Genomic DNA, 12,841 nt, shown 5'->3' with positions numbered 1-12,841 from the left:
CCTCAGAGTTCTTTGCCTGACTAATTTGCTCCAATGAGCTGACATCCACCTCAAGGCCTGAAATTTGCGTTGTCATCTCCGACACAGTAGCGTTGGCCATGCCCCACCTTTTCTTCCAATCTTCGACACGGTTCTGCAGAATGGTAGCCTGTTGGCTGAAGGCTTCTTTGTCAGCTTCGGACTGGCTGAGTTTGGCTTCCAACTCTTCGACCCGAGCCAAATTCACCTCAGACGACAGCATCAGATGCACGGCTGGATCCCTCTCTAGAGCCAAGGCATCTTTTTCCCTAATCATTTTTTGAAGCCTCTCGTTGCAAAGGAATGTGGCTTGTACCAAAAAACATTATTGAAGTTAGGCTCTGAACGTGAAAGGGAAAAATGGAGTTCCTAAAAGGGGAAAAAATATTACCTGAGCTATAGCATGGTTGCCTGCATTTATCATGCATTCAGCTGAGACTTCATGCGTCTTCCTCTAGTCCCTCTCCGAAGCTATATATTTTATATAGTTTGGCATGCCCATAGCTTTGGATAAGAGGTGGCACCCGGTGAGGACCTAGAAAGTAACCAGCCTAAACTCATCCAGCTCATTTGCCGGAGCAGGGTATTCATTTACCAGTCCCTCCTGCTGGGGGAAGGGCAGTGTTCCCAGTTAGAGGGATCCTTTTCCCAGTGGCTATGGATCGAAGGAGCTGGGGCCTCAACTGTGCAAGGAGATGGTACCGATGGGATGAGAGGAGATGGTGCGGTAGAAGAAGTTAAAGGTGGCATGTGCAAAGTTACAGCTCCAGAACCTACATGGGCAAAGGAAGCTTGGGTCGTCGAGGCTCCACGCTAGGCGATATCTACCTCTGCCCAAAGAAAGGACATCTGGATTGTCGGTCTTACAGAGGCTCCTCGAGAGGAGTTGTACATCTTCTTCATCCACCACACCATCAAGGTCCACGATCAGCAAAATGTCGGCGGCAACAAGAGTGCTGGAGGATGCTTGAGGACATTGTGGATAAATTTGGCTGGCTCCCTCGGGGCCTTTGTTTTGTTTTCTTCTGGTCCATTTAACCACGGACCGGGGGCTTGAAGAGGTAGTTTTCTAGGAGCGCTTGTGTTACACCTCGTAGTTTGTACGTTGAGATTCATCGAATGTTAGTTGTCCTGGTCTTGGACACCAGAGTTATCTTCAAGGTTATATGAGATTATACATGCCTATCTTATGGTTATGAGGGTTTAAGTTCATGTTTAGTATGTCATGGAGGGATTGGAGAACAAGCGAATCGAAGAAATTAAGTTTGTCGAAATTTTGGGAAAACTTGGCAGAATTCTAGATAGAATTTTTGGTCCAACTTTAGGGAAGTATATCTCCTAGAATATGAGGAGTTATGGAATGCATGACTTATGTAAATTGAAGTTCAGCGAGTCTTCTTTTCAATGCAACTGACAGATCGCAAATCTGAGAAGTATGGGATAAAGTACGGCCCGTACAAAATTGTACGTCCTGAACCTAATTTTTCGTAATTTTCCAAAATTTTCCAGAAAGTTGGAATTTTGACATTCCATGTACAGGATGAATGTACGTGACGTACATTAAAGTACGTCCAGTACACGTGGCCATACTTTAAGTCGGTAAAAAAATTTTCTTGGCCTATAAATAGATTTCCCACGACTTGGGGTTCATTTGCTCACCAAAATAGAACCCTAGTGACCCTCTAAGCTCTCTCCATCATCCATAAACATCCCAAATCATTTCAAGAGAAGATCAAGTTCTAAAATCCCCAACTAGTTCATGGAAGGTGATTGTTCTTGTTTGCACTTGGAGTTGTGGTGAATTTGGTCTTAAAGCAAGTTGTATGAGTTAAAGTTCTTTAAGTATAAGGTATATTCTTCATCCTATTTCTTATGTTGAGTTGACTTGAAGTTTTATCAAGTCTTAAAGTGAAGAGAATCATAGTAGAGAAGTCATAAGGTATTAAGTTGAAGTCGATGGCTATGGATTGATTTTGAAAGGGAGTTTTGGATTGATTTGAGTTTAATTTGAATGCAATATTTTGGCTATGGTATTGATGATGTTATTATTGATGTTTGGGAGTTGTTTTGAAGTTTGATGGGAGTAGATGATATAGGAGAAATGCTGCCCAAATTTCATTAGCTCACTTATTAGTCTAGTTTGACATTATAATCGTTTTAAGGACTTAACCTTAGTGTAAATCATCTTGAATGTAGATTTGCAAGCTCGGGAAGGTAGACGTTGAGTAGATAAGTAGACAACGAGGTATGTTAAGGCTGTCCCTTTACTTCTTTTGGGCATGATCCTTATGAACAAGACGTATACGTAATATTAAATTTATAATGATTCTATTCTTAGAAGTTAGGGATGATCCGTTTGATTCATATCCTATAATGTTATCTTCGGAAAGTCTTTCTTTAGATCCAATATGATCTCTAGAGTTACTTGTTGATGAAAATGCTGCCCCATAATGATGTTCGAAGGTATAACGACCTTACGTCACTCCGACAGATTCAGAACGTACTCTTATCAGGTTTATGCATTGTATTTCATTTATATATATGCATATACAGACCTGTGACCCCTCAGGCATTATATACACATATATTATGTATTATATATATGTATGGGGTATGGGGGAAGATGACGGCATTATATACGTACTACCACCTGATCAGCTGGTCATATGATGATAATGATGATGATGATGATGATGCCCGCAGAGGCTGATAAGATACGATAGGATGCCCACAGAGGCTTGACAAGCATTATATATATATATATATATATATATATATATATATATATATATATATATGGATGACCTCACGCATGCATGCACGGCATGTACGTATATCATTGGCCTACGGTGGCCGGTCCGGATGTATGTTAATTCTCCCATGTCTCATGTTACTTTCATGTCTCTATATTATGCTGTTTTTCATGCCTTACATACTCAGTACATCATCCGTACTGATGTATTTTTGCTTGTGGATGCTACGTTTCATGCCCACAGGTCTTGATATACAGGTTGACGGCTCTCCTAGTAGGATGTCAGCTCAGGAGACAGCGTCATTGCACTCCACTTGTTCCGGAGTTGGTTTGTAAGTCAGCATGGTTACATATGCATATGTATGGGTATGGCGGGGCCCTGTCCCGAGCACGTTATGTCATGTATTCTAATAGAGGCTTGTAGATAGTCATGTACAGTTAAATGTTGTATGGCCTTATCGGCTTATGTACTATTGCATAGATGTGTATCACAGCCTTGTCTTCTCTAGTATGTCCAGCTTGTTATGCAGTTAGCGGGCTACCCTATGGAGGCCCTAATGGCCCACCTATGCTTATGATTACATTATGGATGTATGTCTAGTGGTACTTGGCAAGTAAAACCAGGTGCCCATCATGGCCCTCTAGTTTGGGTCGTGACAAAAGTGGTATTAGAACAGTTCTGTCCTAGGGTAGTCTACAAGTCGTGTCTAGTAGAGTCTTGTTTATGGGTGTGTAGCGCGCCACACTTATAAACAGGAGGCTACAGGGAATTTAGGATGGTTACCATTCTTTGTATTCTAGATCGTGCTATAGAGCTAAGTCATAGGGTGTAAAATCTTCAACCCTAACCTCTGTTGTTTTACAGTTTGACGACGACTTCTTCAGAAGGGACTACGGGCGATTCGAGGATTGCAATGATGACACAGGAAGGATTAAGTTACTCTTTGCAGGAGGACCTAAGTGACAATGTACCCTCCATTGAGACAGACCAAACTGAGATCATATCTTCTATCGAAACAGACCCGTCTGGGAGATTCAGGATGAATCATCTCTACAGGTATCATCAAGTTTGATAAGTGTAGAGGAGCTAGAAAAAGCTCCGATGTTACCAATTTCACTTTTGGCCATAGCTGAGCAAGGAAGGGAAAGGCCTATGTTGGGAGTTGATCCCCAAGCTTTGTATCATGGTAGACTAGCAGAGAGTGCAGGGCCTTTCGAGAAACTGAGGAGCTTGCGGCTTGGAGGAACCTATTAACTGAGACTTGGCGCATCTTGGAGCAAGGTTCAAATGAAGATGGTAGCCAGACCGGACAGGTGAGTATAGTTGGTACATTTGTGGAAGTTTCAGGTGGCGGTGAACAACCGATAGAGGGACAGCAGGAAGAAGAATTTTCCCAGCCCATATTAGAGCGATTTGTGCTAGATCACAGTTCTAGAGTAGGGCGATAGAGAGGCTCACGTCTGTCGGAGTTTCAGGATGAGAGCAACTAATGATGGAAGGTATATTTGTCGCTTTGATAAAGTGTTAATATGAAGCAAGTATGAATTGAAATGTTTTATGTTATGCAACAACGGTAAGTCATAATGGCCCAACGATTATATTAAGGAAAGGAAAAAGAGTACTATTAAAGAGAAGTCTTAAGTGGAATCTGTAGTCAGATGATGGGTTAAAATGGTGAATATGTTGATAGAATGGTGGAAAAAGATATGTTGTGGTAATAAGGCAATGGTATAATAAAACAGGAAAGGTATGTGTGGGGAACATAGTTCGATGGAGAGATTATATCTACAGAATTACGAATGATGGGTGTCAAGAGGAATCCGTAAGATATGAATGACTTGTAAGTAAGAGGAGATAATACAGTATGAGGGGATGAGTGATGACGCCAGGCACAATTAGTGTTGTATTAATGTTTAAGCACCTTTGAGGGAGGTATCGATATATTATATGCAATTTTATTAAGATAAATTTTGGAATATTACTGATGGGACTTAAAAGAAAAGAAGTTTGATAGGATTTTCAGTTGGGCGATAGCAAACGATTGTGGTTATACTGTGAGTGGTTAGCAACCTTAGAAGTGTTTTATTAATAAGACATTGATATGATTAGATAGTAGTTGTAAGTTCCCCTCGATTTAAGATGTGAAAAGGATGTGTATGTGCCTAAATATGACCCTTGAGTGTAAATATGCCAATGATTTACAAGTAGAAAGAGGTAAAGCAAGAATTATAGAAACGGAAAAGAGTATCAGTTATAAGGATAATGAGGCTTAATATCTAAAGGGGATAGGATACGGAATGCAAAATTCGCCAAGGATAGTTATTGAATGTTAAAAAGGGATATGATTGGTTAGAAGAGGTAAAAAATGATGTACGTTACTCAATGAGCTAGATATTTATGAGGGCCTTCTATTTGTATAAAGTATATTGGCAAGGAGGTGATACAGAGGTACGAGTATAAGGATATGTGAAACATGAGTTAATTCACAAGAATGTATAAGACAAAGGAAGGACCAAGGTACGAAAAAAATTTCCTCCAGAAATTTTATTATCACAGGATTATTGAGTTAGTGATACAAGGCTGAATAGCTAATGAAAGAAGTGAGTGATGTTTTGAAAATAATTATTTGTACAATGGACATTGGATGAGTTTGAAGTCAAAAATTAATACAAAGTACGCCCTTCATTGATGAGACGAACTTGTAGTCTAAAAGAGACCTACCTAAAGAACGAGCATATATGTAATGAGGAAAAGGAGGAATATTAACAATCAGGGTAGATTTTTTAGAATAGAATTTTGTGCTAGATACCATTACAGTGATGAAATAGGAGAGCAACTAATAGGAGAAAGATGATTTCTGGAATAATGGTAAGAAAAATTATGAAGATCCCTTCGATGAAAGATTAGGCCCATCCAGGGCCAGTACATCTATGAGAATATGTGACCCGTTACATGTATGTGCAACTGACCAGATAGACTCAAACGACGAACAGTTACAGCTAAGATTAGTTGCGAAAATTACTAGAAGTAAGTACTTTCAAGAAAAAAGGAGAGCTAAATGAGATGTCAAATATAGAGTGGTGGATTAACACCTTTAGAGGGAAGATGAGACGACAAGTATTGGATCAAGAGTATGCTTTGTTAGAAAATGGAAAGATAACGACAAAGGAATTGGAAACTACCTTAAAGGGATATTACGATAGCAGGACGATAAGGTGTAAGGACGATTTGATGATAAACATAACTAGTCAGTCATATGCATGACTAAATAAAGATTGGGAGATAGTACACTAAGGAAGGAATTACTCGAAGTTTCAAGATAAGGGTTAATAGGAAGTTCAGTAATAGAGAAACAGAGAAGGATTGAGTATGATGGCACTTGAAGTAAATAATGGACTAAGATAAGAAGTTAAGTGAAATAGCCACCGCGAGCTAGTCGTGTGGATACGAAGTTCCAGCATCGTAGAATGGTTGGAAAGGCATTGTACAGGGAAAGCCTTAAAGGCAAAAGCATTCAAGTTAGAATCTAGAAACGCCTTTGTTAAGGGAAACATGCGGAGTTAACAATAGAAGAGGGATGAAATGAAAATGAACTGTTCGAAGGAATGCGAGTACTTGACGGTAACAGCCTACGATGAAAAAGAATAAATGTTTATGATTATCTGGAAGCAAAAGCTTATAGATGATACGAGAATTCCAGGCATAGAATATTCAGGAAGTAAAGAAATTAAAGTCACGTTGTAAGAAAATGGAATAAGATGGACCTAAATGAGGAACTAAAGGCTAGTAGTGGTAGTGAAGAGGAAAATAGGGAGTAAGTTCATGTAAGCATCGATACATGTCAAGGATAACTTCGTCAACACCACTTTTGACTTTCATTGAGAAAGGGTACGTATAGATGAATGAATACCCTAGCCGATGAGAAGTCATATTTTCGTTCGGGCTAGGGAGAAGGATTTCAACATCTCTCCATCGGCAATCATCCTTTACTTTAGAAAGGACGCTGTCGGTGATTCGGGTATGTTAATCGCAATCGTGGGAGTCTTGAACTCCGGGCTGATCCAGTATGACCGTTTTGGCGGTAAAGTCATTTTCCCAATGCCAGTTTTTTAACATGATGGACTTAAAAAGAGAGTTCTGCCTTTCGCTGCTGCATGGATGTTCCCCCATGGAAGAAGAGGGCGGTAAAGTCACGATGGTGGAAGCGGCGGCGGCATCAGGAACAGTGGTATTATTAAAAGAGACTGGTATGGCCATTTTTCTTTAAGAAAAGTAGAGTGAGAGTGGGGGCTTTTTCTTTTATCTAGTGATCGGAGTTTGCTCTTGATTTAACACCTTTCTGGCAAGGAAGAGAATTTCGATTGCAAAAGAGAAGGAGTGAAGTGAATTGGGACTCGGCTGCGTGTTCTTATAGGTGAAGGTAATATAAAAGGTCATCATGAGCCATTAGAGGTCATCATGAGCCTCGGGACTCCGCGAAGAAGAATATGGATCGGTACCCATTTAGGAAGGAGCACGTGTTTTGGGATGTCAGGTCACTGTGGGATGCATTTTGTCAACCATCAAAAATGCTTCAGTCATGCATTCTCAAAAGCCTCTTCCACTTCCCGGTTACAGCTATTCGGTTTACCGGAAAGTGGGGGACTATCTGTATTGGGCTAAATTCATGGAATACAGCTGGACTAATGCTATGCTGACATGTGGCAGTAAGAGTGACTCGGATCCGCGTCAGTACATAGCACCTCTGGTAATGATTTACTAGTACTGAAGGAGCTGACTAATCCAGTTACACGTCATGGAAACGTGGCAATGGTGGAAAGGCAATGGTCAACCATTACGTGCAGACCATCCACCTTCTACGGGGCATTAATAGGCTTTATTTCCCACTTTATTGTAGGTCATTATTATAATATTAATGTAAATTATTAGCAGGGCGCAATTCATGAAATGTGTACCCCTAGTTCCTAGTATAAATAGGAACTATCATTTCACTGTAAAGGACACGAAATCCAAGAGATATATAAAGAATACTTTTCGCACTTTGTTCTTTGTTTCCTTATAATTTGTTTGTCTCATAAGCTCTGAACTAGTAGCTTTACCAGAGCATCCAGTCCGGATCTGCAACACGGAATCTGCACCTAAGCTCAGGCTATTTCTAATTATTTACCTTATTTATATTCAATCTACGTTAGTTTGATTGTCAATTGCCATATCTTTGTTGGTCACTTTGGTCCACGTGTCCTTGACCATGTACACAAATTCAATTGAACTATTTTTCGGGTAAATAGATTGACTGATTATTGTAGATAGAGAGTGGGGGAGAAGGAAAATTCAGTGGTGGCTATGTTGAGAATTGGAGAAACAAAAGTTCTTTGAATTTACTATGAACATATGGTGTTTGTATCTGCAATGGAACCTGGAAGATGAACAAGAGAAAGGAGCGGGCCGGAAGAAAAGGGTCCTTTTTTTTTTTTTTTTTTAGTCATTTATTGGTAAAATCTTCCTATTCATGCTCCTTATACGCGTGAATCACACGGACTTTGTACAATTCAGCCGTCAAGTTGCCACATAAGCTCACTTAATAGTAAGAGGTGTTTTAAAACTCTTGTATTAATCGTGTTAAGATGTTTGAATGAAACTTTGTGAAGTAGAAGGACCAGAATGACAAACCAGAACAAGTACAAGGGTCTCTCAGACCATTCCACCTTTTTTAGGGTCTTTTGGAAAGCCACCTGGTAATTGGAATCTTATATCTATATAGAATAAGAGAGGCAAAAGAAGGATATGATGACAAGTATCATCACCACAAATATAGAATTTAAAAATACAAAATGAAAAAAATAATAAACTTCACAGTTAAAAAAAATTGCAAGGAGAAAATAATCAGAAAATAAGTAGATAATAAAAATATAAATTCACAAAAACTGCAAATTTATACAACCCTATAATTTACAACTTTATATGTTTAATAGGGGTATGAAACATGGGGTTTTGTAGAGAGAGAAACAGGGGGAGCTTTATTGTTGTTTCTGCTGATACGTGTTCTTTTTTTAATTCCAAAGTTTAAATCTCTATATAATAAATTTAAAATTTTGAATTTCACAAGATTAGTAACTAACCTTATCCCTAGAAAATATCTAACCCCATAACCCACGTATTTGAAGAAAAACAAACTACTACCCTTAACTCCATCAGCCACATCTTCTTAAAAACCTACTATTCCTAAAAAAGTTGTATGATCCAAACTATACCAGCATATTTCAGCATTATCACAAACAGTCACAATTGGTATGTAAAATATACAAATGAAATTGTGCACCATATATAGCAAGATTTATTGGTCGGCCAAAGTGTTCTTCATGGAACTTATCTATCAAGAATTCAAGTTAATCAAGAATCAATGCCATGAATTCAAGGAGGTCGTTGGTTTTCCGAGCATGATAAGTTTTTGAATTTCATATATTTTAAGTTTACCATTCCAAGTATCATTTCGGTGGATACATGACCTTTACATCTTTCATGAGTTTATTTTGTGAAAACTTTTCTGTAACGACCAGTTTGGTCGTTATAGTACTTTTGACCCATTTACCACCGTTGATCCTTCCCCAAGCCCTATTAGTATGATTTTGACCCGCGACGATGGGTGGCATAGTTCCCAAGGTAATCAGCCGAGATTTAGGATGACTTGTGTGAAATAGAGCCTTAAAGTAAAAAACGGTTGATCGATAGTTGACTTTTGAGTGAACGGACCTTTTCCAAAAATCTGTCGATTCTGAGAGGTCCGAATGGTCGAATATAAGTTGGTGAGATGTTTAGTTCGGTTCCCGAGACACTAGGGAGCATTTTGGGATATTAGTTGGAAAGTTGGTCTTTGGCCATTGGGTGTTGACCAGGTCAAATAGACCTATGTTGGGAATTCTGAGACCATGAGTGAGTATGTAGCTTGTTTTATCTATGTTTTCATAGCTGGCTTACATCCTGGAGGTCCCGGGTGATTGTCGAATTTTGAGAATGAGTTAGTGAAAAACCAGCATTCTGCTGGTGTCTGATACCTCGCTAGGGCGAGAACTTGTGCGCTGTAGCGGACCAGCCTCAGCGAGCCCTAGTCTGCTGGCGTGAGCTGAGGGGATTCGTGGGAATCCACTCCAGCACACGAAACTCCACTGGAGCAGACATGTTGTGGTAGACAGGGAGACGCAAGAGTGGTCCCGCTGTTGCGGTACCATTACATATGCGGCGAGAAACGCAGAAAAGTATCTTATTTAATGCTAAGTAAAACCCTTCATTTCCTATTCCTACATTTATTACTCCTAACTGTCTTTAAGGAGAATTGAAGAGGTTCTAAGCAGATTCTTCTTGGGGGTAAGTTCTCTAACCTTGATTTCCTTTATACACCTTTCTTAAGCATGAATCCATGGTAGAAAATCTATAGAACTTACGGACGAAGATGGGTTTTGACTTTACTTTACTATTGGATTTTTAGCCTTCTAATATGAGATTTGTTGATGGATTTGACTAATCTAAGAATCTTCCATTATAGTTGATGAATTGAATGATTGAAAGTTATGGTTTTTACCTAAATTGGGGGTTTTGAATTAAATGATGAAATTGACCAATTCTTGAGTTAATTTAGCAACTGTGGAATAGAACTGAACTTCTAGAATGTTGGATTACCTATTTAATCTTTGAAATAACCGTTTTACCCTTGTGAGCCCGGTTTTCCCTTTTTTCTTAGTTGTTTTTTATTCGAACGATAGTATAGCAATATGGGTACCGTTGTCTCATATTTCTAACTTAGAATTTAATAATGGATAGACTTTGAGTACTTGGAGGCTCTTCGAAAGGGCAAGGCGCAAATTTAATTGTTTGTGGCTCCAGCTTAGCAGCGTGGTAGGTTACGGCTTACCTTCTAGTTATACTTTGGTTAGCGAAGCATATGTAGAGTTAGTTACTGTCGAAAAAAGCGTGTTACACCTTTGGGTATGAAGTTGGGATGGATTACTTAGGTTTGGTATTATTGACTGATTTGTGGGCTGGTTGCCTCTTTGTGATTTATTAGCTTGTTGCCATATTGGATTTGTACTTAATTGCCATATTATGATTATGATACTGTTGTCTCTCACTTATCTTGGCATTATCGTGGTTAGAGGAAAGAACTTGACCTAATCTTGATATTGTGGTATGCGTCCATGTATGGCACGATTGGTATTGATATGATTTCACTTGGCATTGATATTGTGCATGGCACACATCCTTATTTTACATGATACATTGATATGAGCTGAGACTTGGTACTGATGATAATGAGAGCGATGAGTGTCCGATGCCCGAGGTCTTTGCCGGGATCGTGAGAGTGGTAATGGACTTCGTGGGTCCCCCATAGGTCATGACTATCGAGGCGTGGAGGTATTTCGTCTGTAGCATGTGTGTACGGAGAGTACATTTGGCCAGTGCATTTCATTGCATTGCATATGCATTCAATACTACATTCATATATTTCTTGGATTCTGACTTGCTACTACTATACTTGAGTTATTTTTCTTGGACTGTGTTGTGTTTGTACTTGATTGCGAGCATGTCTATTCTTCAGTTTCTTTCTTTATATATGTTAGCTAACTGTTGTCGGCCTATGTTACCTACCAGTACATAGTGTTTGTACTGATACTACCTTGCTGCATTCTTTTCGAGTGCGAAAGTCACGTGTGCTCTACTTTCACTCACCTCGTGGATCGATTCCCGAGGCCCTGCTTTCAAGTATCTAGGGTGAGCATCTGACGAGCCCGCTACCCGGAGACTCATCTATCTTGTCTTTATGTAGTTCCATTCAGACAGTTGTTTTTGACTTACAGACTTGTATATTTAGGCATTTACGTAGTTGCTCTTATATGATTCAGACCAGTTCTTGTGGATTATTTTTGTATTCCGCACTTATGTTTACGTATGTCTTAGACTCCTACTTCTTCTGTCTTTATTTACTTCATTGTGGATTGAGTTAATAACTAAGGGACGGGTTCGCCTACGAAGTGGGAAAGAGTAGGTGCCCGCACGACTAGTGATTTGGGTCGTGATAAGATGGTATCAGAGCCCTAGGCTACCCGATCTATAATTACAAGAGCTTGTCTAGTAGAGTCTTGCAGATCGGTACGATGAGCTTCATACTTATCTGTGAGAGGCTATGGGACATTTAGGAAACTTTGAATTCTTTCATGCTACTTTATTCAAACAGGTATCTAGAATATTCAAATTGGTATCTGATTCACTTCTATCCTCTCACAGATGGTGAGGAATCGAGCTACCATTGCTAGGGACTAGGCGCCCGAGCCTACTTCTGGGGCCAACACGTGAGGATAAGGACATGCTAGAGGCCGCAACCGAGCCAGAGGCCGTGGTGCTGCACCAGCTAGGGGCTCGGGCCTTGTGGCTAGACAGAGACGCACTAGATTAGCTTCTCTAGAATGCCAGCTAGAGCATCAACCCAAGCGAGAGCATGTAGTTGGGAGAGGGATGGGGGCCAGCCCAGACTCACCCCGAGGTTATGTCCGATCTAGTATTTCAGGACACTATGGCTCGTATCCTTCTTTATCTTAATGGCTAGCATGCCGTAAGTAGTGCCACTACTCTAGGTGGATAACAGACGCAGCAGGAGCGTAGACTCCTGAGCAGGGACAAACATCGGTATGCAGCCTGCTTCTTCCATGGCCCCTCGCATTGATGGGATTCCATCCCCTGTATGTGCCCTTAGGCCCGTAGTAGGCCAGGTCTTGACACTTGGAGATCAGGAGCTTATTGGCAGATTCTTGAAGATGGAGCTGCCCAGATTCTTTAGTAAGCCAAGTGAGAACACGTATAAGTTCATTATGGATATGCATGAGAGATTGTACAAGATGAGTATTATGGAGTCTCATGGTGTGTATTATGTGTCTTTCCAACTTCGCGAGGGTGCAAAGACTTGGTGGAGGTCGTTCATTGATTGCAGGCCCATTGGTTCGTCTCCACTCTCTTGGGCACAGTTTCACCGGGCCTTCTGTAGAAGTGCGTACCCTGTACTTTGAGAAATCAACGGAGGGATG

The sequence above is a fragment of the Lycium ferocissimum genome, chromosome 7 (genome assembly GCF_029784015.1).
Source record: "Lycium ferocissimum isolate CSIRO_LF1 chromosome 7, AGI_CSIRO_Lferr_CH_V1, whole genome shotgun sequence".
Classification (NCBI taxonomy): Eukaryota; Viridiplantae; Streptophyta; class Magnoliopsida; order Solanales; family Solanaceae; genus Lycium; species Lycium ferocissimum.
This window is presented reverse-complemented; position numbering follows the sequence as displayed.